Genomic DNA, 6,878 nt, shown 5'->3' on the forward strand with positions numbered 1-6,878 from the left:
TCCTTTCCAATAGAACAGGAATACAGGAAGAGCATGCTTATTTTATCCTCCAGGTGAAGACCAAAGAGAAAAAGAAGACATAGCTGGCAGTGGTGTCATCGTACGCACATCTTTCCAGATTTGTTTTGCCTGTAGACACTATGCAGGTTCTGTTTCTGGGCCAAGTTTCAAACCTTGCATCAAACCACAACAAGGTTTGAGTTCTAACCTCAGCACACTCACAGAGCATTCTGATTACAAGTAGAAACACGAACTGCAGAGTACCCCTCTAGATCATTATTCAAAATCGCTGTAATTGTTTGTACAGGCATTCAGAACAATAACATTTTGTTTTCTAAATTGCCTTCCCAAGTACAGTTAAACATTCTGATACCGGGTAAAAAATGTGGAATGAATGGATGAACAGCGTGATGTAGTATATAAGGGTAAGAGTTTGTAACATTTTCTAAATCTAAGATTACCCTGCAACCCTGACTTTCTCATGCACACAAAGACCATGAAAATTTCAGCTGATCTTGTGGAAAAACATTGCAGAACCCAAATCCAATAATTTATTTGCAACATTATGGCGGTTTTTACATAACACTTACTCTTCATTTTATACTGGAAGGCAAGAAAATGAGAATCATCCCATTGCTTTTCCTCACTTCAGTACAGGTGAGATGTGCTGGATGGGGCGTCTGCTCCCCTGGGAAGGGAGTGATGTGCACCTCAAGGTCTCACCTGCCAGCTCTGTCTCTCTTTGTAGGAAAAACAGCTGCCACTGTCTGCTATAGTAAGTCTAAAAAACCTGCTCAGATAAGCAGTGAAACTGCATTTCTTGCTCACAAAACAAGGTTCGTGCTGTGTTGCAGGGGTTAAACATTTCTGCAAGTGTAAGTTCACCAACTACTTCCAGATTCAGCAGCATGGGAAAATGTTTGTAAAGAGGACTCCCATTCAGCAAAGAAAGCCACATTCTGCTTTCTAATATTCCCTTAGTGGCTGCGTTGGATATTTCTGCTATTTCTTAAGGCTTCTGAAGTGCTGATTGTATAGCGATACCAATAGTAAATGCACTGAGCTGGCTTCTGCTTTTGCTGACATCATGACTCGCAGAGTCCACTGTGTCTCTACATATGCTCAACTTTAAAATATGGGGGCTGAGCTAATGGATTTCAAAAAGGTTTTTGATAAGCAGATTCTTCCACTGCCCACACATGCACAGGCTAAGAATTAGAAAAAAAAAAAAAAAAAAAAAAAAAAAGTACAAGCCTGATTTACATGGTATCTCTCAATGGCATAAATAGCTCTTACATTCACCTTTGTATTTCTCCATGCCCATTTACTTCACAAGGGATCATCACCTTTAGGGAACTGTGGTCTTTTCAATATTACAGTAACAACTGAACAGGACACCAGAGAGTTGCACGCTGAACTTTGAGATTTTTATTAGCAGTATATCCTGTCATCATAAAAGTAGAGCAAATGCTATTATTAATTGCTGCTGCATGTTTGATCACCTAAACATGACATATAAATCCTGGCTGCAAACTTCTATAAAATCATAAAACAGACAATAAAAAGAAACTACCTCACTAATCTGCCAAGAAATCCCTTCCTCCTTAGCACTTTTGTTTATTTTCTTGCTGCTCCCCTTGCATTTTGCTTCAACTGCTCACAATTCACCATTGTACACAGGCTAAATTTGAGGATCTACAAGGAATAATTGTACAATACAGAAATTCTGTCTTCATTGTTTTGAAAAGCAGAACACTACCTTGGAAATCAAAGAAAGATGTTAGCTCACTGGAGTGAGCCTTATGGCAGTGCGTACAGCTTTGTGGAGACCTTAGTGGCGCATATTTTTGCACAGTTAGAGGTGAGGCCACATCCCCTGGGTATTTTCAGTCTTCCCTGGCACTTGTGGTGAGCATGGGGGTGTGAAAGGGCTGGAGAAGTACTGGCAGAGATGATGCCCTCCTGCTCCCATCATGGCTGAGCCAGCTTCAAGTATTTTCTCCAGCTTTTGGTTATTTATTGCAGTGTGGCAGGGCTGGCTGAGGCAGCACAATGAGAATAAGTGCTCAGCCCCTTCACCATGGCAGCTGCCGTTGTCACACACTGCCAGGTCACACGCTGCCCTCAGTGCAGCAGAAGGCATGGAGCGCAGCCCTTGGTACCCTGGCAGGAGCGCAGCCCTCGCTGGGGCTGGAGAGGCCCTGTGGGATGGGACAGGGGTATGGGTGGGGAGCACAGCCTGAGACATGGGGCTCCTGTCGCCAGCCCTTCTTCTGCACTGAAACTGGGGATGTGCTAGGACTGACTCTAGGCAATCATCTTCAGATGTATCTGTGGGGAGGCCATGGCACAAGCAAGGCTTTGGTTACCCACAGGTTATTTTAAAGCTGAATCAGACTCCTGAGGTCTTTTTCACTGCATTTGTGGGCTGCAAAAGGCTTTTTCCTTGTAATAGAAAAAAACAAAACAAAACAAAACAAACTTTATACACTATGCTTGTGGCTGTAACACTGTGTACACGAAGGATTTTTAAAAGGCAAAAATGTGCATTTGGTCTCTGAAAAACATAGAGCTTTTATTCTCTACTCTTAGCTTTCAGATGAGATGGAAAAAAACAAGGAAGGGCAAGGGCACTCAGACCCAGCTCTCATGCAGAGCAGAGCCACACACAGAAGAGGGCTGCTTGAATAGCAGGCATTAAAATGTGAGAGCTAATTTTTGGAAAAACGTAGGGAATTTCACATAGCCCTTTGTCCCTTGCTGCACCTAGACAAATGTTATTTGGTTAAAAATACAAAATGACAGCTGAAGTGATGATCAGAGAATCATAGAGTCATAGAATGGCTTAGGTTGGAGGGGACCGTAAAGATCATCCTAGCTCCAACCCCCTGCCATGGAGAAGGTTGCTACCCAATGGGATGGGACATCCACAGCTTCCCTGGTTAACGTGTTCCAGTACTTCACTCTCTAGATGAGTTTATTCCTACCATTTAAACTAAATCTCCCATCTTTTAGTTTAAAGCCATTTCTTCTTGTCCTACCATTTTCAAACTTCATAACAAGTCAGTTTCCCTTCTGCCTAGAAGCTCTACTGGAAGGCTGTAATGAGTTCTCCCCAGAGCCTTTTCTTCTGCTTTCTCTTCTAGTTGAACAAGCCCAGCTCCCTCAGCCTTTGCTTTATAAGAGGGGTGCTTCCTCCCTCTGATCACCTTTGTGGCTCTTCTCTGGACCTGCTATCCTTTTTTGCATCTTTCCTGTGCGGAGGGCCTCAGGCCTGGACACAGTACTACAGATGGGGCCTTAAAAGGGCAGAGTAGAGGGGGACAGTCACCTTCCTCTCTCTGCTGGCCACCCCTCTTCTGATTACAGTTGGCCTTCCAGGCTGCAAGCACAGTGTTGGCTCATCATCAGGATGAATGATTTTGTCCTGTTCCTCTCTGCAGGGCTGTTCTCAGTGTAAATATCTGGGACTGCCTCAACCCAAGTGCAACACCTTGCACTTGGCCTTGTTGAGCATCATGTGGGCCCACTTTTCAAGCTTGTCTTTGGCCTCTTCTCCCAGGCAATGAGGAAATGACTACAAGTTGTACCAGAGGAGGTTTAGATTAGACATAAGGAAAAACTTTTTCTCTCAGAGAGTGGTCAGGCACCAGAATGGCTGCGCAAGGAGGTGGTGGAGTCGCCATCCATGGCAGTGATCAAGAGGCGTCTGGATGAGGAGCTACGAGATATGGTTTAGTGCTTGTGGTAGCAATGGTGGGAGGACAGTTGAATTTGATGATCTTGTAGGTCTTTTCCAACCTTGTGATCCTATGATTCTATGATTCTATGGTTCCAAGTCCCTTTGGATGGGATCCCTTCCTTCTATTGTACCAACTGTACCACTCAGGTTGGTGTCATCTGCAAACTTGCTGAGAGTACTCTCAATCCCACCATCTATGTAATAGATAACAATGTTAAAGAGTACCAGTCCCAAGACACATTCCTGGAGAGCACAACTCATGACCAGCCTCCACCTGATTGTAGAGCCACAACCCTCTGACTATGACAGTCCTCCCTATTCTTTAACCGCTGGATAGTCTAACCTTCAAATCCCTATCTCTCCAATTTAGAGATAAAGGTATAGTGTTAGGGCCATGTCAAAGGCCTTGCAGAAGTCCAGGTAGATTACACCAGTTGCCTTCCCTTTGTCTGATGATGCTGTCACTCCATTATAGAGGGCCACCAGATTGATCAGGCATGATCTGCCCTTGGTGAAGCCGTGCTGTCTTGGATCCTATGTACTGTAATATGTCTCCCCAGAGTACATGCTTTACAATCTTCCCAAGAACAGATGTGAGGCTGATCAGTCTATAGTTTCCTGGGTCTTCCTTTCCCCCTTTTTGAAAATTAAGTGATGTTTCCCTTTCACCAATCTGTGGAAACTTAACCTGATAGCCATGACTTTTCAAATATGATGAAGAGTGGCTTGGCAGTGATATCAGTCAGTTTCCTCAGGACACTGGGATACACATTGTTCAGCCCCACAGACTCATACGCATTCAGCCGCATGAGGCATTCTCAGACTTACTCCACTGTTTCAGAGGGAGGAATTGTGCTCCCCTGATCCCCATCTAGAGGTTCAGGCACATGAGATATGTGGGAAGCACAAGTGCTAGCGAAGACTTGAGGTAAGTAAGTTGCTGAATGCCTCAGCCTTCTCCATCTTTATTGAAGCCAGTTCTCCGGTCTCATTTATCAGAAGGAGTACTCTCCCATTTGCCTGTCTCTTCTGACTGATGTACCTAAAGAATCTGTTCTTGTTATTTTTAATATCCCTCACCAAGTTTAGTTCCATGCACACGTTGGTTTTCCTGATCCCATCTCTCCATGTCTAGACAACATTCCTATATTGTTTCCAGGCCACCCATCCCTGCTTCCGCTGCCTTTACTTTTCCTTCTCTTTCCTCAGCAAGTCCTTGGTCAGCCATGCCCATTTAATGCCTTTTCTACTTGATTTCTTATGTGGAGGGGTGGAGAGCTCTTGTGCTTGCAGAAAAGTGTCCTTAAAGTGCTGACAGCTCTGCTAGTTTCTTTGTCTCTAAGGACAGCTTCTGAAGGGATCCCATCCAATAATTCCTTAAACAGATGGAACTTTGTTCCCATGAGGTTCGGGGATTTGACTATGCTCTTTGTCAGGCTTATATTCCTTGAGATCACAAAACTCAACCAGGGCATGGTCACTACAATCCAGAGTGCATCCCGACTTAACCTCTTTAATGATCTCCTCTGGGTTGGTGAGCTCTGGGTCTAGTGACGTTTCACTCCGGTTGTTGTTAGTGAAACATGCCCCATAAAAAAGGTATAGTTAGCAGAAAAAAGTAGAAGTTACCCTGACTGCTTAGGCCTTGTAGTCAACAGTGATATTCTTGTGTCAGCTTTTTTAAAAAATAGCCTTCTATTTCCAACCCCAAACAGCACACTATTTATACTTAGAAGCTGGCTGTCATATATTTGCTTTCTTTTGCCAGTAACTATCAGCTCTGTGGAGACACATTCTTGGTATGATCATCAACCTCTGCTGTTTAAAAACCATCCCACTCAGTGGCTTCACAAATCATATGCACTGCTTTGAGGAAGTTGCAAGCAAGTAGGCTTTGGCAGGCACTGCTCAAGTGCTGTGGGAAGATGGGAGTGACGGCAGAGGGGAGCAGATGCCAGCAAACTTCCGCGCTGCTGAATGCGCCATGGCACAGTGCAGGAGGGATTCTGGCCTTCACAGAGGTGCCCTGCAGATATCTTGGTGAGGAGAGGGAGGGAGGCTGGGGCCATGGACAAGTCTGGCAGCTGGGGCAGCACACAATGACAGGACTTGGCAGGAATCAGGATGAAGGGCTGCATCCTGACTTACCCTGGAACTGTACCTCAGCCCTGCACTCCTGCAAGTGTCATCCAGTGACGTGCTATGGGAATCAAGCCAGGGGCTGTATAAGTGCTAGTATTGCTATTCACCAATGTAACCTTTGCTCTCCACCAGCTATTTGTGTAGGAAAGTTAAATGCCTCTGTTTACTGAGGGCTAGTGACTGTGCTGACCTGCGATTCACCCCCACCAGATGACAAATCGTTAAAACACAACAGCCTCTGCTTACATTAAATGCTGAGTAAATTAACACGGACCTCGAGGCTGTTTCCTCGCATCACATAATTTCCAAACTCAAGAGTATCTTGCTGAGGAGTTAGTGAACTCTTTCTGCTGCTGATCACTTATTTATTGTCCAGTACTTACATATAAGAGACTTAAATACCATCACCAAGAATCCCACCTTAAATCAAACATAAACTCATTTCTGCAGCCTGCATTTTAAGAACTAGTCTCTCCTAGCAAACCCTGAAGTCATGTTGGCAAACAGCAACCTTCGCATCACTGCTACACACTAGAAGTTACCAGCCAATTCATCTTGGCACTGAAATAGAAACTGCAGTTCCACTGCAGGCTGTTGTGGTGATCTCAACTCTCGTTTGTCCCTTCCTTTTCCTCACACTAAATTTTCTTCTCCAAGAGCTGTACTGGTGATGTCCAGCCAGAAAATGATCCAAGTCCTGGGTCTTACAAGGTCAATCAGAAGATGGGCCTCTTGTGGAACTAACTCAGTCTCCTTCAGACAGTGAAGCTTGTAATTAAACTGAAAGGGATCAAAATTTTTCCAGGGCCATAAACCTACTTTCTCTTCATGTGAATTCCATGGTACTTAAAATACAACTCAGGAAAATCTACTTTAGTTTAATCCTGTTTAAACTTAGTCTGACCTGGTGTCCCAGAAGCATTACCAAAGTCAAATGATATGGTGCACAAACAACTTCACAGGCTCCTTTGGGAATCCCTGTTGTGTTCCTCAC

The sequence above is a fragment of the Lagopus leucura genome, unplaced genomic scaffold (assembly GCF_019238085.1).
Source record: "Lagopus leucura isolate 7727_CA_CO unplaced genomic scaffold, USGS_WTPT01 Super-Scaffold_100018, whole genome shotgun sequence".
NCBI lineage: Eukaryota > Metazoa > Chordata > Aves > Galliformes > Phasianidae > Lagopus > Lagopus leucura.